The 19,945-nt window shown below is 43.9% G+C and overlaps 1 protein-coding gene across 4 annotated transcripts in view; it reads left to right on the forward strand.

The window, feature by feature from the left end:
* The window catches only part of Slc20a2 (solute carrier family 20 member 2), a 93,198-nt gene that overhangs the window by 37,576 nt on the left and 35,677 nt on the right, over window positions 1-19,945 (forward strand). The gene's annotated exons all lie outside the window — the stretch shown is intronic.

A 19,945-nucleotide genomic window follows, 5' to 3' on the forward strand; every position in this document is an offset into this window, starting at 1 on the left:
GACTCATGGCTGATGTGGGGGTCATGTCAACTCCAGTCCCACCTCACGTGGTCCAGGATGTCACATTCAGTACAAGAGAAAGAAAATGGGATCCAGCATGTTTTTAAACCAGACAAAACAGAAGTTCTGTTATTAGGTTATCCATTTAAATTTGGCAAAGCACTATAGTTCAGGGTAACGACTAAGGTGAGAAGTGGTGGGACTATGTGGTGGAACCATGAGCTGTGGGCCTCAGGAAATAGCCAGGTGGCAGGGCTAAAGGGGGTGGTATCGATGAGCTGCCTAGATACTATTTCCAAAGTGTTGATCCTTGTATGGGCCTGTCTCACCAGCGCTTACCCAACAGCCCTGGCACTTTCAGAGAGTACTGCTTCCCCCAGTCACTCTGATGCTCCTAGCATCACTTCAGGCAGTTCCCAAACCCAGCTGTGTCTGTAAACACAGCTACATGTGTTACCCTGAGGTGCAAAGAATAGGTGTTTAAAATTTGATAAGAGAATTATTTGTAAGTGCAGTAGCTCAAAGCAAAATAAAAGTGGAAAGGAAGGAGGGAGGGAGGGAGAGGCAGAGACAGAGAGAGAACATTTTACCTCTTCAAGATGGACAGAGCAGCCAAGCATGCTTGGAAACTGTTAAGTGTAAAGGGTGGCATTTGGAGGAGGAGGAGGAGGAGGAGGAGGAGGAGAGGGATGGAATAGCTCAGTTTGGGCTTTTTCTTCTTTATCTGTTCATTTGAATTTGTTTATTTCTGCCTCACTGAAGACTAGAAAGCAGAAGCTATGATATAGTAAGCATACGTCCAGTTAGGCGTTCCAGCCGAGCCCATCTAGTACAAAGGTGTTTACAAAGAGTGTTTACTGTAGACCTGACCTGAAATTAAAGTGGCAAGCGGAGCAGGGACAGAGACTCTCTTTACCCATGTTGCTCTCTGCCGGCTGGGCAGAGCTGAGGCTGAGAAGGGCATCCAGCTCAATACCTTTCAGTCTGGCTTGTTTAGGCTCTCTCCTCTGTTGATTGCATTTCTTTGGGGTTTCCTTGTCCTTTACATCCTAGCATCCTGCTAGCCTTGCAAGTAACAGATAAACCTAGAATGTTGCTTAAAGAAAATGCTCCAGAGCTTCAGCTACAATCAAGTTTGAGAGTCTGACTTTACTGTATTCACCACTAAGCATTAGAATAACGTTTACGTTAACTCTGTTGCATTCTGAAGAGGCAGGGGTGTAAGAAGAAGACAGATTTTGTTGTCTACTCCCCTGGGGGATATTGAGTACTCAGCGTCTGGAATCCAGTAGTGAACTGAACCTAATTCTTTCAAGCAGCACACTTCAAATGTCTGTCTAAATACAAACACTGACCACTTTTTCATTTGCAAAAAGAAAAAAAAAATCCCTTTTTCTGGTATATATCTGTAAGCTTTTACATGCAGGCTTTCAGGCCATCACCACAGATAGACTACATAGTAGTTCCATCTCCCCAAAGAAGAACGTTGTGCTGACCTTCAGATTTGTTTGTTTTATAGATTTGTTTATTTCTGTTTTATGTGTATCGGTGTTTTGCTGTTGTGTGTTTCTGTGCACCATGTGTGTGCCTGGTGCCCGCAGAGGCCAGACCTGGAGTTACAGAGACTTGTTAGCTGCCATGTGGGCACTGGGAATGAAGCATGGGTCTTCCCAAACAGCAGTGCTCTGTAGACCACTGAGCAGCTCTCCAGCGTTGTGGTCCTTGGTAGCCAGGCCTCTCATGTACCCTGGATCCCCAAGCCAAGCCTTGAGAGCCATCTGTAAGTCACATACACCGTGGTAAAGGGTGACTTTTGATTCTTTAAGAGGGTAGTATTGTGTGACAAGACTTCTTATCACTGCACAGAAATCTACTCAGATCCCCCAGATCTGAGTCCACAACAGACCAGAGTACAGAATCCACCAAAGTCCAACTCTAAGACAGCATGGGTGACAGCTCACAAAGCTGAGAACCTGGAACACACAGTACAACCCTGCAGACACTCAACAGGTTAGAGTTTGCCCTTCCCAAGTGACTCAGATGGGCCCCTTCCAGGCAGCTCAGCTGCTTTCTGCTTCTTGCAGCCAGCTGATCTGGTGTTAGAGTCTTCTTTAGACCTTGGCTTGTCTAAGAGTGGCCCTCAGCTGTCTCTTCTGCTTATTCTGGGAGGAAGGGGCCTGGTTAATCTGTTCAGTTTCATGGACTTCCTGAAGCTATTTTGAATTGTTTCCCTTCCTGATCAAGAAGCTTCCCTGCTGGATGGGATATTTCAGTCTCAGAGGAAACAGCTACACAATAGGTCTTAGCCAACCTTTGACCAGTAAGTGCATTCTGATGCCCCACAACCAATACAAAAATAAAGGACAGAAAGTGAACAGGGATGTCAATGAGTATATACTGCAGGGAGTAGATTTCACAGAAGGAGTTCAGCCAATAACACAAAAAGCCCCCAAGGCCTTAGTACCCAGAGTTGAAATTCATATTATCTGAAAGGGCCAGTTTTCAACAAAAAATATTGTGAGCTATAAGGAATTTGGACAGTGTAATGCATGTCTAGGTTCAGTAAAGACTGTTTTTGAGGGAGCTCCAAAACTGAATTTTGTAGACAAGACTTTCTAACTACTATAAATATGTTTTTAGCAAAATAAAATTATGTTTGAAGAGTTCTTTTAAAGATAGGATAACATTGGCATGTTTTACACACACACACGCACACACACACACACACACACACACACACACATACACACTCTGAAGGGTTCGCTATCAGCTCAGGACCCCAAGACCAATCAATTCTCAGCTCAAAGGAGATTTATTTGCCCCAGAGGGACAAAGGGCAGGGACTGAGAGACAAAGGCAGGACATAGAGGACAGGAAGAGGAGTACTTGTGGGGAGTGTGGCATGGTGACAGTGACAAAGGACCACCTCTGGATAGAGAGAAAACTGGTATGGCAGATAGGAAGATGGAAAATGGCAGTTCATAAAGGTCAAGGGGAAAGCCCCGGGTCCAATGAGGTGTTTAAATTTAATTGGGCATGTTAATTACGTGAGCCAAAGGGGCTTTTGATGCTAGACTTCAATTCTTTGATAGCTGGACCTTGGTAGTCAGCCTCAGGAGGAGGAAGTGGTCAAATTAAGGGACAGACCATGGTATCTGCCTTTAGGAATGTAATCTTACCGATTAGCAAGGCAGAGGGAACTGGGGGAGAAGGGCAAGGCCTGCCAGTGCCATGCAGGCTGGCTAACACATCTGCACATGCGCATGCGCACATGCACATGATATATACCGGTATTGGTTAGTTGCTTTTCCATTACTGTGATGAAACACCATGACCAAAGCAACTTATAGAAGAAAGTTTTTATTTGGGCTTACAATTCTAGGGCAATAAGAGTCCGTGATGGCAGAGCCAGGCACGATGGCAGGAGCTGAAAACTGAGGGCTCTCATCCTAAGCTGCAGTAGAAAGCACTAGGAATGACTCACAGAGCCCACCCCTGGTGGCACACTTCCTCCAGCAAAGCTAAACCTTGTAAACTTATCCAACAGCGCTACCAAAGGGGACCAAGTAGTTCTATTGGGGAAAGGGGGGCATTCTCATTTAAACCACAATTCCAAATATTTATATATCCAGGATATATACAAATAGATGAACCAAATGGAGATATGAGACTAAAAGCACAGGCAACATTATTAGACTACATGAAAATTTAAAACTATACATAAAAGGGCACAGTAAAGCGACACCCTCTAGAATGAAAGGGAATATTGCCAATCATGTATCTGATAATGAGGTTAGCATTCAGACTATAGTATTTTTAAAATACAATTCAACTGTTAAATGACTTGACTTTGAAACAGGCAAAGGACCTGAATAGACATCTCTCCAAGTAAACAAATGGCTAGCAAATGTGGAAACTGTTCTCCATCACTGAGCATCGAGATGAGAATTAAAGCCACAGTAATGTGTCCCCTCAACCTATCAGGATAGCTGGGTATCTATAAAAAAAGGAACTGAATGAAAGAAAAGTAGCAAGCACCGGCAGGGATCAGGAGGGCTGGTGCGCAAGGCTGTTAGCAAACAGTATGGCAGTTTCTCAAAAATATAAAAATAGGGCTGTTAAGTAACTCCTAGGCATAAGAAAGCCTGGTATCAAACAAGCATTTGTATATCCATTTTAATAGCAATGATGTTCATAATGGCCCAAAGGCAAAGGAGTGAAAGTGTCCCATGGTAGGTGACTAGATAAATGAAGTTGGTATACACATGCAAGGAATTATTCAGTCGTAGGAAGGAGACCCTGCCGTGCGCTCTGAAGCAGGTGTGGATGAGCTCTGTGGACCCTACGGTGTGTGAAGCGGCATGACCACAGGGGAGACGAGTGGGACTTACACCAACTGCATAGCTCAGTAGTCTGGCGGGCCCAAAGGGCTCACTAACTACTCAAGGGAAGCGCTTAATGGTGAGAGTCCAGAGGCAGAACTCGGGGAGTATTGATTACGAAGGGCGGAGGTGGGAAGAGAGCCGAGCCGACTGATGGGTTAGGATTTCCGTTTTACAAGTGAAGACTTCCATGAGTAATGAGGACGGTTGTACCCGCCAGTGAACTGTTTGCTTAAACACTATTAAGTCAGTAGATTTAGTATTGTATGTAGTCAGCCACGATTCGGGGTGTGGACAGTCATCACACGGGGAATTTAATTAGAGGGATCCCACAGTGGACTTGAGTTGGTAGAATATTCAGTGGATTCAACAGTAGAGCGATGGCCATGATGCAGAATAAAAAGAATGAAGAAAAATTAGCAGAACCATTGAGAAATGTGAGCCACTGTGAAATATGGCAGTCGTAACTACATCCAAAGTAGAAATGGCCTGGTTATTGAAGCATGTGCCTTGCCAACGTGACTTCCCCAATTCAGATCTTACAGAAGAAGTCAGGTGTGGAAGCATGTGCGTGATGTCCCAGTGAGAGCACAGGGGGAGGGGCAGATCCCTGGAATCCGCCGCCTGGCCAGCGTAGCCTGCCTGGGAAAGTTCTAAAGCAACCAGAGGGAGATGCTGTCTCAGAGTCAGGGTGGGCTGTACCTAGGGAACAACACTTGACATCGTCCTCTGACCCCCACTCACCACCCCCACACACATGCGCTCCTACATACACACACAGTGGAGGGGCAGAAAGCATTTAAAATTCTTCAAAAATAATTAATGATAACTTAAAATAGTTTATCCTTTCACATTTGAAAAATACTGACCTATACATTAGATAACGCAAAGAGGTCTATATCCTGGCATATGACTTCAGTTAGAAGACTGAAAAACAAAAGAGAAAATCTCGAAAGGACCAGAAGGAAAGCAGCCATTGAATACAGTAGAACTTCAGTAAGGCCAACTAGTCACAACTGGTCACATTTTCAAAAACACAAGACGAGAGGCAAGACGACCTAAAGGATCCACGGCCAACAAAGCTGTTCTTTAAAAATGATAACGGCAAAATAAGGTGTCCAAGCCATACAAACAGAGAACTCTTTGCTGGCTGATTTGCCTTATAAGAAATAACAAAGGACCTCAGGCTGAAACAATGACCCTAGGCAGTGATCTGAGTCTCTCTGCTCAGGCTTGTACTCAGGCTCTGGCATAGGCCACAATAAAATACAAAATAATTATAGATTCCTTTTCCTTTCCTTTTTTAAACTTATATAAGATGCCGTGAAAGCTTTGCTTATATCTGGCTACTTCCTAATTATATTTTCATGAGAGCATCCTCCCTTGCTCCAAGTCAGCCGAAGGGAAGGTGAAGCCAGGGGGCTAGTTCTTGATCACGTCTCCAGTGCCAGCATCCCCTCAAAGAAATGGTACTCAAAGACATCTTATCAATTGTCCGGTCCCTTTTCTGTCTTCAGCTGGTATGTCAGGTCCGTGTTTCTTTGAAGGCACTAACAAAAGGCTCTTATGATTTCTAAATTTAGTAAAAAAAAAAATTCAAATTGGGTACTCTGTGGAAGAAATGAAGAACTACTAAATTTCCAACTGATCCCTCAATCAAATGAGCAATATTACAAAAGCTATTGTGCTGTTTAAGCTGTTTGCACTGCTAGCTCGGCACATTATTGGTAACATTTGATGAAAACTCCACACTCTAATGAAGTGCTTCTGAGACTTGGCCAGACTCTTCCCTACCGAGGAAGACAAACCATGAATCCACATCATAATTGCTCGTCCTCCCTACGTGCTCTGCTGCCTAGCAACCTGTGCTCTGGAAGCTCAGGAGTGGGCTGGAGAGATGGCTCAGTGGAACATTGGCTTCACTTCTAGAGGACTTAGGTTCAATTCCCAGCACCTACATGACAACTCACAACCATCTGTAACTCCAGGACCACCACCCTCTTCTGGCTTCTGTAGGCACAGGACACACATGGTGCAGAAACATACAGGCAGATGAAACACCCATACATGTAAATAATAGTAATAATAATAATAACAACAATAATAATAAACCATTTATAAAGGGAAATGATCTCAGGAGTCAGAGCAACAAACAGGGAGCTATAAATTGAACGTGAAATATAGAGACTCATTTGTCAACTCTATTTACATTGTGTTGAATTAGTAGAGAAAAAAATACGCGTGTCTTAGGAATCCGAAGTGTCAGTGTCTGTCGTGAGGGTACCCACAAAGGCCAGAAGCAGAACTGGATGTTACAGGCATCTGTGACTTCCCCAGCATGGGTGCTGGGGTCCAACACCAGTTTTCTGAGAAAGCAGTAAGAACCCCTAACCACTCATCCTTCTCCCCCACACCCTGGGTCAGGGTTGTGTTAAGTTCCGTCCGTAGTTGTATTGAGCCCCTGAACCCATCAGAACAGAGCTAGCAAATAAATATGGAAGAGCCAAGCTATCTATTTATATACAAGGTTCCATTTTAAATGCAGCTGGAGGACAGTACTTCCTTAATATAGTTCTTGGAACCTGGCCAGCAGTCCAACACTTCAGGCCCAGAATTAGAGCAAGCCATCCCAGGCCTGCCAGTTGATAAAAGTTTCGTGTGATAAGTGATTTATTTCCTCACAAAATACATATATCTAAAAACCCAGGCCCTGGGGGTTCCATCCCAGTACATAAAGAAAGCATGAAAGGGAAATGCTTAGACCTTTTCGACCTCAATGGGAATGAATACATAAAGCTCTGCCATTTGTTCTTGTCCTTCACTTTCAAACAGCACTGAACCTAAAATACTCTGCCACAGTGGTAATCGATTTGTTAAGGTCCACTACAGATGTTTCCACATTTTCAGTAGGAGCTGGTCTCAGGGTACACAGCATCTACTCAGTGTTTGCCACCTGCCCCGCTGTAGTCTCTCTCAGAAGGAAGGAGTCTACTTCCTTATGCTCCACTTCCTTCAGATTTTAATCAATGATACATCTTGACTTGTAATAACCTTTTATCAGTTCACTGAGATATAAATTCAAGCTTACTTATAATAACCCACAATATGGTCATTCCGATTCCATTCAGATATCTGTAAGAAATAATGGCTACCCTTTCTTTTGACTTTTAACTTCTCCATGAGACTCACATAGTACCTTCTAAATTCTCTTCTGCCATCTCGCCTTAACTCCTTGAATTTTATCCCATTTTAATTGTCTTTGCTATTTATTTATTTATTTATTCTTTAAGAATCTTTCGGTTAGGCATAATGGCACATACCTTTGATTCCAGCACTGAGCAAGGGCAAAGACAGGAGGATCTGAGTCCAGAACCTCCCTGGTTTACAAAGTGAGACCCTGTTTCAAAATACAGTTATAATTATATGTATGTATATGTGTGTGTGTGTGTGTGTAGTATGTATGTATGTATGTATGTTTCAGAGAGATTAATTTAGATTTAAATAATGCTTTCCCAGAGAGAAAAGTCCATGCAGCAAACATCTAAATAGCAACAACAACAAAAAAAGCTGGAAAGGAATTAAAATGTCAATAGAGAAAACTATAAGAGAGAAAAATAAGGCAGGAATAAGGGGAACAACTTGGGGGGCTGGGACGAAAGCCAGAGCGTCAGCTTGGAAGTAGAAACTTTAGGTGGAGCAAAAGGAAGTTGGTTCGAGTGTTCTGTAAGATCAGAAAGACTGCCTTGGCCTGCTTGGGAATGGGTCTGAAAACTCCACCCACCTCATCCCACAAAACAATCTTGTGGCTCTCAGTTCTAGGCAAAACTGCCTCTTTCCAATCCTGCGGTCTCTGGTTGATGCAGAATTACAGAGTTGAACAAGACTTGGAGGGATCAAGTGACCTTGACAGCTTCCAAGGACAAAGCCTTGGCTGCATTCCTTGTAGTGGCTATGCTTCACTGTCCTCTTCTCACCCCAGCTCTATCCTTCCAGGACCACAGGGATCAACCGTGCCCCGATGGAATGACGGCCACCAAGAAGGCCTGATAAGTGTGTCCCAGCGCCTCCACTCCATGGGTTCTTTGTACTGTTGTGCCCTAGTGTCTCCTGCTGTAGTGTGTAGGGGCTCCTCATTTACAGCCACTCTCTCTTATACCAGTCTCATCTTCACAGTGGCAAAGCTGGGTGAGGTGGCTCTAAAGTCAGCCTCGGGCTCTAGTGTCCCGAGGTTCTCTAGCTCTGGAATTCAGTACAGGAATAAATGAGTAGTCAGACGCTATGTTGTGTAAACATTAACCTCAAATACTTTTGCAGTGAAAACACACGCAGAGAGCTTGGCTCTGGGAGCACAGTGCTATTCAGTTCAGCCTGGATGGTCAAACGAAGCACACGGAAGATGAAGGAAGGATGTGAGAGGGATCCAGGGTAACGAGTCTACACAAACCCCAGGAAGATTCCAAGGCTAGGGGCCCCTGCTCCTAAGTCCTCAGCCACCCCAGAATGACAGACATTCTCAAAAGTAAAGCACAAGCGCATGAAGGAGTGTAAAGAGTGCTTTATATCTTGTGCTACAGTAGGTAGTTAGCCTGAGCCCAGACTGTTTGAGGGTCCCCAGACAACACTACAGTCACGGTAAGTTCATTTTGTCTGAGAAACAAGCATATGCTGGTGGTGCATTTAAAAAATTAATTGCCTTGTGGTATTTTGAAGCCTTCCAGTGATAAAAAGGATAATTGCTTACAGTAGAAAATTTCGATGATGTCAGGAAGGGTTGGGGTGAAGAAGGGCTGGGGTTGTAGCTCCCTAACAGAGCGCTTACCTAGGGTCCTATTTGCAGGGTTTAGAATTGCTGGGCTGGAGGGATAAATGCCACCTAGAGAGCTGGCTGTCAACAGCAGGCCTGCTTTTCCAGTCTTAAGTATGGGTTGTATTCAGGTGGATAGAACTGTTGAGCACACTGGTTCACTTAGCTATCACATGTGCCAGCATCAAGGAACCTCTTTCCGTCATTTCAGTGACTACAGTAGGAGTTTGTTTACCTCCAGAAGTTGCTGGGATTTTTCTCACACAGCCCCTGTCTAAGGACGTTAAACAGTTTCTTCTTTTCCATGTGTATAATAAATGACCCTAAGTCAGTAAAGCCATGTCAATACTTTTCTCAAACATTGAAGTTAGGGTCATAAATACCTAGGTGGTTCTCATTGAGAATAGAGTCCAGAGATGGCCTTGCATCTGGACCAGCCTGGCAAGTTCACAACAGCCATTTCCTCCATGAAAAGAGGCGCTGTGGAGATGGTCCACAGGAGCAGACACATGCCTAGAACTGTGAATACGGCTGAGAGCCATCGCTGCGGTTCTCAGTTCCCAGAGGTGATGTCACTACTATTCCTTTGCTATATGGACATAGTACAGTACCTCTACACCCAGAGAATAGTATGGCTGTCACCCTTCATCAGAAAAATTCCTTTGTATGCCAGATGATGGGTAACACAAAAATTGCAACCAGTCAGAATGCAGTGAATAAATATCATGTGGAACGCTCTACCATGCGGGAACACCCATATCACATTAATTCCCCCCCTCCTACCCACTCACTCCTACTACTCAGGGACTGTGGAGGAGGAGGGGGCAGAAAGACTACAGAGCCAGAGGTTGGGGTGAATCAGAGCAAAGCAGTATCTTCCGACCATGGCAAGCTATTGCCCTGATGAACTGACAGTAGCAGTGGCTACCCACACAAAATCAAGCCAGTTACTGTTCAGTCACGGAGTAGGGAGGAGGTCATGAGCTCCCCTCCCTCCTAGCCAAAAACTTTAGTCAGTGAGTGGTTGGCTGCTGGGTGCAAGTATAGGGGTATAATCTTGTTCCTTGCTATGACCCTTGCTAGGCTTACCATGTTCCACTGGATGGCCACACATCCATGTAGATATGGGCAGCACAAAGAGGACACAGAGGATTAACAAAGAGACAACTTTGAAAGGGGTGGGTGATGGTGGTAGACCAGGACAGAGACAGGGAGGAGTGGCAGGCCAATACCATCCAAATGCAGTGTATAATGTGTGAACATCTCAAAAGATTAATAAAAATGTGATGTTTTTAAAAAGTCCTTACCACTGCTAACAAAAATAAATGCTATCTTTTAAAGCTTTCTGAACCATTTCCGATTGGATTTCTGGGTGACAACATTACAGAGAGTTGCATTACAACACAGATACACAGTAGAACTAAGTTTAGAATTGATATTGGAGTTGCCAATCAAGATGATACTTTTATGACAACACGCTCATTTTCAAACTCTTTAAGTGACTCCTCATAGCTCCTGGCATAAAGATTCACAGGCCCAGATTTAAAATAGCTCCGTCCATTGGACTGCAAGAGTGCTTCCCTGCTACCTGGAACCGCTAATGACTTGGGGCTGCATCTTTACGGTTCTTACACGAGCAGTGTTGAAGACACACCTTCGTAGCAAGGCCTGGCTCTTTCCTTGTGGAGGATGTAGTAGTTTGAGTGAGAAATGTCTAGTAGCTTCAAGTATTTGAACGTTTGGTCCCCAGTTGTTGATGCTCTCTGGGAAGTGTAAGAGATGCAGCCTGGCTGGAAGAAGCCAGTCACAGTAGTCATGGTGACAGGTTCTGAAAGATCATAGCCTTGCCCAATTTCAATTCACACTGGAAATTAATATTTATGGTAAAAGGTATGATTTATCAGTTTACTGCTCCTGCGGAGGCACCGGCACCTCCACCCCCAACAGCAAATTAGACTCGTCCCTTTGGAGTCATAAGCCAGAAAAAAACCCTTCTCTTCTAAGCTCCATGTGGTCATGGCGTTCGATCTCAGCAGAGCAACCAATACAGGACAGAGTCCTTGACTGGGAGGAAGTCGAGGCACACCCCAACAACAGCTATCTCTGCCCTTTCCTGGAAAGGGAGTTTCATATCGCGCTGTTAATTCATCCTTTCTCTTGGATTCTTGATGCCATTACTTCAAACTTGGTCCTTGTAGTTGAATGGCTAGTTAGAACATTTTCTTTTGTTGTGATAGGGGTCTGTGTGTGTGTGTGTGTGTGTTTGTATTTAGATAGGATCTCACTTTGTAGGCCTGGCTATCCTGGAACTTGCTATCTAGACCAGGCTGACCTTGAACTCAAAAAGATCCTCTTGCCTCTGCCTCCTAAATGCTGGGATTAAAGGCATATGCCACTATGCCATGCCCACCTTGTTTTGTTTTGTTTTGTTTTTCTAGACAAGGCGTGCACCAGCACTGCCTGGCTCTACCTTGGTTTTTGAGACAGGGTCTGTCACTAGAACCTGAGCTCACAATCAGGATAGGCTGCCTAGCCCCTGGAAGCCTCCTACCTCCACCTCCCCAGTACTGGGGTTCTAAGCACGAGCCATCGTGCCCAGCTTTTTACACAGGTGTTGGGGATCAATGTGCAGATCCTCGTGCACCATCTCCCTGTCCCCAACAGGCCAATTTTAGGGTGTCTCTATGGAAGTACCCCCATTTGCATACGTAGGAAGAACTACCTTTTCTGTTTCAGTTAACACAGAGGAACTGGGAGTGGATCAATACTTACAGTATGGGGAAGAAAACTATGAATAGTGAGTACCTCCTGGGTGACCTGGATTATACTGGATTAGTTTTCATTTGTACACAGAAATGCTCATCAGCTTTAAGTGTATACTTTCATGAATTCTGAAAAATGTGCACTAATGTAACTGCTACCATAGGTAAAGTTTAAGCCAAATATTCCCGGTGTAGACAAGCATCTTTGTGCCCTTCAGCTAAATACCCCTTAAGATCAATCGACTGAGTTGTTTGATCAGCACACGTGTACCTTGCTCTGTAAGGAATTGCCAAACTGTCTACCTTCATGGCTTTCCTTTTTGTGTGTGTGTGTTTCTGTGGGGGTGGAGATCTCAGTTTATCTCCCTGACTGGCTGCCCTGGAGCCACAGTCCTATGGCTTTACCATTTTAAGTCACTTTATCCCTTAGGCCTTTCAGCTTTTCCATATTTTTTAATACCTCTTGGAAACCCCAGGAAGCCCCTGTCCCTTACAGTATATGTGTGCTACTCTAACCAAAGAGGAGCCCAAGTGGTTTGGAACTGCAGGAGGAGGGGCTCTCTAGGATTTGGAATCCTTGTATAATCACAAGACTCCCTGGGGAGGGGAGGCAAGGGGCGGGGCAGGGAGTGACACTGAATCCTTACACCACACTTCTTCCTTTGCCTTTAGTGAAGCCAGGTCCTTCAAGTTACTTGAAGCACGCCACAATTACAAAATACTTTCTTTTTTTTTTTTTTTTTTTTTTTTTTTTTTTTTTTTTTTTTTTGGTTTTTTCGAGACAGGGTTTCTCTGTGTAGTCCTGGCTGTCCTGGAACTCGCTCTGTAGACCAGGCTGGCCTCAAACTCAGAAATCCGCCTGCCTCTGCCTCCCAAGTGCTGGGATTAAAGGCATGCGCCACCACCACCCGGCTACAAAATACTTTCTATCGTTAGATTTAGCTTCACACTAATTTTGTAAGAGACATGAATATTACCATCATTCAAGTTTTGTGGAAGACTAAACTGGTTTAGAATATACATGGGAGTCAGCCGAGTTCCACAGCCATTACTAATACAAGTAGGATTAGGCCTGAGTTTCCATGGCCCCAAGCGGTACCTGCTAATGATGCTAACAGTTGCCATGTTGTGGCTTCTACATTGCTGTAATCAGTGGCCTTGTACCAACTTCCCTGCTACCCAGCTAGTCTCTGAGATGACTTACCAGAGGGGTGTAACTGTAGCTAACTGGACAGGAATGGGACAGAGCCCTGCCAGCAGGTCATGTGTTCTCTCCCTTCTCCACAGAAGGGAGACAAATGTTCCCTTTTACAGTCTGGAAGAGGAAAGAAGTGGGGAGTGTCAGCAAACTGTCCCTCCCGTCCTCGTCCAGAGACAGCCTTCCTGCCAGGTGCCATCTTTCATCTTCATCTCCAGGCTATTCCTGCTCTTGGCTCTCACTGAGGAAGCATTCCACCTTCCTGTCCCTGCGTTCCCTGTGCTCGAGTCTGGTCTCGCCCCTTCTCCTGCTCTCTTCCATTCTTGCTTCCTTCCATAGTTCTGCTCCTGTGGATATTCTGTAGGCTCCTTTGTTCCCCATGCTTTGCATGTTTGTAAATACTCTGTTTTAAAGATGTCTTGAGGGGCTGAGGAGATGGGCCAGTGGGTAGGCACTCGCATGGAAAGCTGGGCAAGGAGGCTTACATCTGTAACCGGGTGCTGTTGCTGGTATGTGCTCACGCTCTCTCTGTCGTGTGTGTGTGTGTGTGTGTGTGTGTGTGTGTGTGTGTGTGTGTGTGTGTGTGTGTGTATTCACACACACAGGGTAGAAGGGCTAGATATATGGTCCTGTGGTTAATAGCATGGACTACTCTTCCAGAGGACTTGGGTTCAATTCCCAGCACCCATGTAGTCTCTCAACCATCTGTAACTCCAGTCCCAGGATATCTAGAGCCCTCTTCAGGACTCCCTGAGCACCAGATACACAAATGACATACAGACAAAGCACTCATAAAAGAAATAATTGTAATAAAAAGATATTTTAAATATGCTGAAAAGCCATTGAGGAAGATACCCATGTCAGTCTCTGACCTCCACAGGCACCGTACAGCCATGGCTGCACAACCCCCCCAAAGCAACATCTCCATTCTTACCGTGAACATGAACATATAAAATTACTTTCACAAATATACTATTACATTTTAAGTGTGTATTGGGTTTTTTAATATATTAGATTTATTTATTGTATGTGTGTGAGTGTTTTGCCTACATGTATGTATATGAATCATGTGTGTGCCTAGTGCCCATGAAAGTCAAAAAGGGCATCACAGCCCCTGAAACTAGAGTTATGGGTGGTTGGTTGCAAGGCGCCATGTAGATGCTGGGACTTGAACCACCACACAAGCGCAACAGTATGCTTAGCCACCACACCTTCTCCCCAGCCCCTAGCCTCCACACCTTCTCCCCAGCCCCTAGCCTCCACACCTTCTCCCCAGCCCCTAGCCTCGACTTTGGAGACCAGTTGGCTCTATAGCTCACAAAATCCTTGAACTTACTAAGTAGCCCAAGATGGTCTCAAATTCATTACCCTCCTACCTCAGCCTCCCAAGTACTGGGTTCCATGTGCCAGCTTTCCCTGTGACTGTCAGCATTTTAAGTGTAATGTGAATGCTTGCATGTGTCATTCAGGAATGGTGTAAGTAGAAATTCCTTATGACAAGATCTGTGTGTGAGATGTTAAAAGAGACACTTTTTTTTTTTTTTTCCAAGACAGGGTTTCTCTGTGTAGCCCTGGCTGTCCTGGAACTCACTCTGCAGACCAGGCTGGGCCTCAAACTCAAAAATCTGGCTGCCTCTGCCTCCCAAGTGCTGGGATTAAAGGCATGCGCCATCACTGCCCAGCTTAGACACTTTCTTTTTTAACATGAATGTTTCATTTTGTTTTACTTATTATGAAAAGCTTGTGATTTTTGTGTTTGGGGGTGGGGGGCCCTAAGTCATCATATGTGGCAGAGTCATCAGATAATACATCACACCCTTGAAAAGGTAGAACTCTTTCTTCATCTAAAGTGTCAAAATGTGAGATTCAGAGTCAGCTTCCAAAGAAAATAGGTCTTAATTGTTAGGGGGTGCATGTGATGCATCTGGGTCCTTACAGGAAGAAACTGGAAGCTCAATTAAGGCTCTTCTACTTGGGGACCTTATCCTTAAAGGAAAGATTTAACTGAACAATGAGCTTTCAGGTAAAAATACTTGGAGACCATGGTAGAAAGTGGGTGGTAGTGGGCCAGTCCTTTACAACACAAGGTCTGCAGTGGTACATGTGTGTGATCCCACGACGTGAGGGACAGCAAGAGGGACAGAGTCCAAGGTCATCTTTGGTGACATAAGACCATAATGCAAAACAAAACTGTCCAGATCGATCTATTTAACAAAAATAAAAGCTGGGTATGGTAATTCACCCCACAGTTCCTGCATTCAAGGGCATTCTGATCTACAGAGTGAATTCCAGGCCAACCAGGGCTATGTAGTGAGATCCTGCCTCAAAAATAAAATTAAAGAAATACATATGTGATATAGATATAGATATAAAACCTTTAAAAATAAAATAAATATATGTGATATATATGTACCTATAAACTACAAAGTTAAAATTATAAGTGATACATATGTTCATATAGACTACAAAAATAAAATTAGATATATATGTGATGCATATGTACATAGAAACCACAAAGTCTCTATAAGCCGTCCTCAGCAGGGACCTTTTTCCGTAAATCTGTTTGGAACCACAATTCCTTCACATTCCCAGCTTAAAATAGTTATAAGTCTGTCCAAAAATAGTCTGAGAATGTTTGTTTTCACTTACATACATGCAGGCAAAAACACCCATCCATATAAAAATCATTTTTTAAAAAGATAGCTGTCTTCATCCATCATTTTTATAAACTCCACTCTTTATTGCTTTGTGTCATATCTAAGCCTCCCAATCCCAGGATTAAATAAATATTTACTTGTGTCCTTTCTTATTCTCTTTTGGCTTCAGATTTTACTTTTAAAACTCATTTGTTTTGGTGTAGGGAAAAGGAATCTAGCTTTTTAAAAAGAGATTTATTATTTTCCATGTGCAGGTATTTTGCCAGTGTGCATGTCTGTGCATGACATTTATGCAGTGCCCTTGAAGGCCAAAAAAAGGCATCAGATCCTCTGGGACTGGAGTGACAATTGTGATCACCATGTGGGGGTTAGGGATCGAATCTGGGTCTTCTGGAAGCCTCATTCCAGCCTCACACACATCCAGTGTTTTTCCTTGCACATAGCTAGTGTTGAATGAATCTGTGTGTGCTCATCTTCAAAGTTCAGCTTTCCTGTCACCACCCTCACATATAATACCTTATCAGAGCACAACTGCTCGGAACTTGGACATCTTCAGTTCTTTGAAAGTTAACATTTTGGTTTTCTAATGGCATCTTCTAGCTTGTCAAGCTCTCAGCTAAAGAAGTGTTACCATCTTTTCTTGGGTTTTAGATTCTGTGGGTTTTTTTTTTTAAGATTTATTTATTTAATATAAATAAATATATATGTAAGTACACTGTCGTTGTCTTCAGAGACCCCAGAAGAGGACGTTAGATCTCATTACGGATGGTTGTGAGCCACCATGTGGTTGCTGGGAATTGAACTCAGGTCTTCTGGAAGAGCAGCCAGTGCTCTTAAGCCCTGAGCCATCTCTCCAGCCCTCTGTGGGTTTTTTTAAGGCTTATTTTTAAATATGTATGTATGTGTGTATGTACATATCATATGTAGGCATGTGCACTTGAGTGTAGTGCCCAAGGAGACCAGAAGGGGGCATGCAGTCCTCCAGAGCAGAGTCACAGGCAGTTGGAGCCAAAGAGAGAAATTATTTAGATTACCGAAGAGCGGCTATTATTCCTCCTCAGGCCAGCATCATTGGCGATGAGTTCAGTGGTTGGGACGTGAACACAAACATGAAGTCACACTAAAGATTTCGGCAGTACTGGGCGTGAGATTGTTTTAGTGTGAGGTAGGAAATGCAGCCTTTTTTTTTTTTTTCAAGATTTTATTATTTTATGTGTATAGGTGTTCTGCCAGCTACTTATCTATGCATAACACTAATGCAACGCCCTTCAGGGCCCCAAAAAGGCATCAGATGGAATCTCTGGGCTGGAATCGCTGCCTGAGTTAACATAAAAAATTACTAATTCTCACCCAAACAAAGCAAAGGACGTGTTAGTTTTGTGTGTCACCAGCTGCTGTCTGTGACGTTCTGGTGACTTCTACGTGCAGCATATCTAAGAGAGCTTGTCACCAACCCCTCTCTTGTCACTGAGCGCACTTTGTTATTTTCCCATCTTTACCGCCAACTGTTACTGTTATGGCTTTAATCCGGGATCCTCGTGGCATGTTTCAGCACATAGTCTGCATTCACATTTGCCTCCTGGGCAGTTTGTTCTCCACACTATAGTCAGAATGGCCTTTTAAAAATACTGTATCTAAGCCTGGTGACCTAAGTGTGATCTCCAGGATCCATATAGTAGGGACTCTGACCAGTTGTCCTCAGACCTCCTACTTCTACCTTAGTGTGTGCACTTACACATCACCAATGAAGAAATATATAAACACACACTGTTCATACACACATACATGTACATGCATGCATGCACACACATGTACCAGGTCTGATCATGTCAGCTCCCTGTGATAAAGACCCTTTACTGACACTGTCCACATGTGACTCTTCTTTAAAGTGGCCCAGTTCAGTTTTCATCATGTTTCCCCTCGTCCTTGCCTCCCCCAGTCTCCTGTCCTTCCTTCCCCCATGAGAAGTGAGTGGTATAAATGCCTCCCAGGGTCGCAGAGCTAATTTTCCCTCCTGAGATCTCCCTAAGCTCTCCCTGCCCTCAGCTGAGGTCATACTCCATTTTCTGCTCCCATGTGGTACTAGTTGGCCGTGTAGAATCTCTATTTGTGTGGTTATTTGATTGTGGTCAGTTTCCGACACCACTGTAAGCCCTGTAGTGCCATGACCAATTCATTTCACTCATATTATATTGCCAACGAAGAAGATACTTGTATTTTTGTTTACAGCCTACCCTAGGGAAAAAAAAAGATTTCATTTAAAACGATTGTGTTTTAAGAGAAAGCAGTGATCCCAGGTTTTTTATCTTGTGTGGTACGTGTATGCGTGTGTGTGGTGTGTGTGTGTGTGTGTCTGTGAGGTATGTGTGTGCATGTGTGTGGTATGTATGTGTGTGATGTGTGGGTGTGGGTGTGTGGTGTGTATGTATGTATGTATGTGGGTGTGTGGGTGTGGGTGTGCTCACACATGTAAGTATACATGCATATGAATTGCAGATACCCACAGAGGCCAGAGAGGGCATTAGCTATCCTGAAGCTCAAGTTTCACATGCATCATAGCTACCTAGAATAAGTGCTAAGAGCTGAACTCAGGTCCTCTGGAAGAGCAGCATGTGAGCCATCACTCCCCCCCACCCCCCAAAAAATCTTTAGATTTTCATCTATGTATTAATATTACTCATATTAATAAACTCTTCTGCAGCTGGGCAGTGGTGGTGCACATTTTTAATCCCAGCACCCAGGAGGCAGATCTCTGTGAGTTCAAGGCTGCCTGGTCTACAAACTGAGTTCCAGGGCAGCTGGAGCTACCAGAGAAACCCTGTCTTGAATACACCCTCCTTCAGTGGAATGTTCTCTTCTCCCTTGAAGACAGCCTTCCATTTGTCTCATGTGGAGCCTGAAGAGAATAAACATCTTAAAAATGATAGGATTTATCAGGATTTATTTTGTTTAATTTTATAGTAGTTGCATTTCACATGCAGCTCAATATGTTTGTAGGCTTATTTGCTGCATAATATTTTTATTTTGGAAAGAAAAGTATTTGGGGGCTGGAGAGATGGCTCAGCAGTTAAGCGCATTGACTGCTCTTCCGAAGGTCCTGAGTTCAAATCCCAGCAACCACATGGTGGCTCACAACCATCTGTAATGAGATCTGATGCCTGCTTCATAGATTTCTTACTATCTCAACTGGTGGCCAACCTCTTGTCCTTCCCCACCCCTCAGGGCGTGGGTCCAACCCAGGACCTCATGTGTGCTAAGTAAGCATGCTCCCAGGTGAGCGACATTCTCAGGCCTCTTTTTGCTCTTTTTATGTTAACTTTTAAAACTGCCATAATCATAATGCATATAACATTTTGTATTCTTGTTTTTCTCCTACAAATGCTGTAACTGTTGATTGATCAAAGTATTCTGCTGCATTTGAGATGGGTGATTAGCCTTCTTTAGTTTGCTCAGTGCAGTAAGTACTTATGAAGGGACACACCTCTGGGCTCCATTCTTTATGCCTTGCACCATTCAGAACAACAGCCAGTCTGGTTGATAGACAGTATAGTCACAGAGCAGCAGTCACAAAGCTCCCAGCACTGCCCAGCTGTATTTCTTGTAGGAAGCAAGAGTTATCTCCACTTCTTTACTCTCACCTTTGTTTATTCAGTAACTTGATTATTCCCTCCTGGAGTTGCAGCAATGGATTAAGGTCTGTCTTCTAGTAGGAGAACACAGGCCCTGCCTCCTAAAGGATCAATGAATGATGGATGAGTGAATGAACAAATCAGTGAATGAATGAATCAGATGATAAGTTGAGGGTTTTTTTTTAAGGATAATTTTTTTAAAGATTTATTTATTTTATTTTATGTGTATGAGTACACTGTAGCTGTACAGATGTCCATGAGCCAGCTGCTGGGAATTGAACTCAGCACCTCTGCTCACTCTGGCCCGCTCGCTCAGGCGTAATACATTGTAGCTGTCTTTAGATGCACCAGAAGAGGGCATCAGACCTCACCACAGATGGTTGTGAGCCACCATGTGGTTGCTGGGATCCAAACTCAGGACCTTTGGAAGAGCAGTCAGTGGTCCTACCCACTGAGCCATCTCGCTAGCGCCCTAATTGAAGTTTTTTTTAAGAACAATAGGGATGAATAAGG

Source organism: Mastomys coucha, unplaced genomic scaffold (assembly GCF_008632895.1).
Source record: "Mastomys coucha isolate ucsf_1 unplaced genomic scaffold, UCSF_Mcou_1 pScaffold22, whole genome shotgun sequence".
Taxonomy (NCBI): domain Eukaryota; kingdom Metazoa; phylum Chordata; class Mammalia; order Rodentia; family Muridae; genus Mastomys; species Mastomys coucha.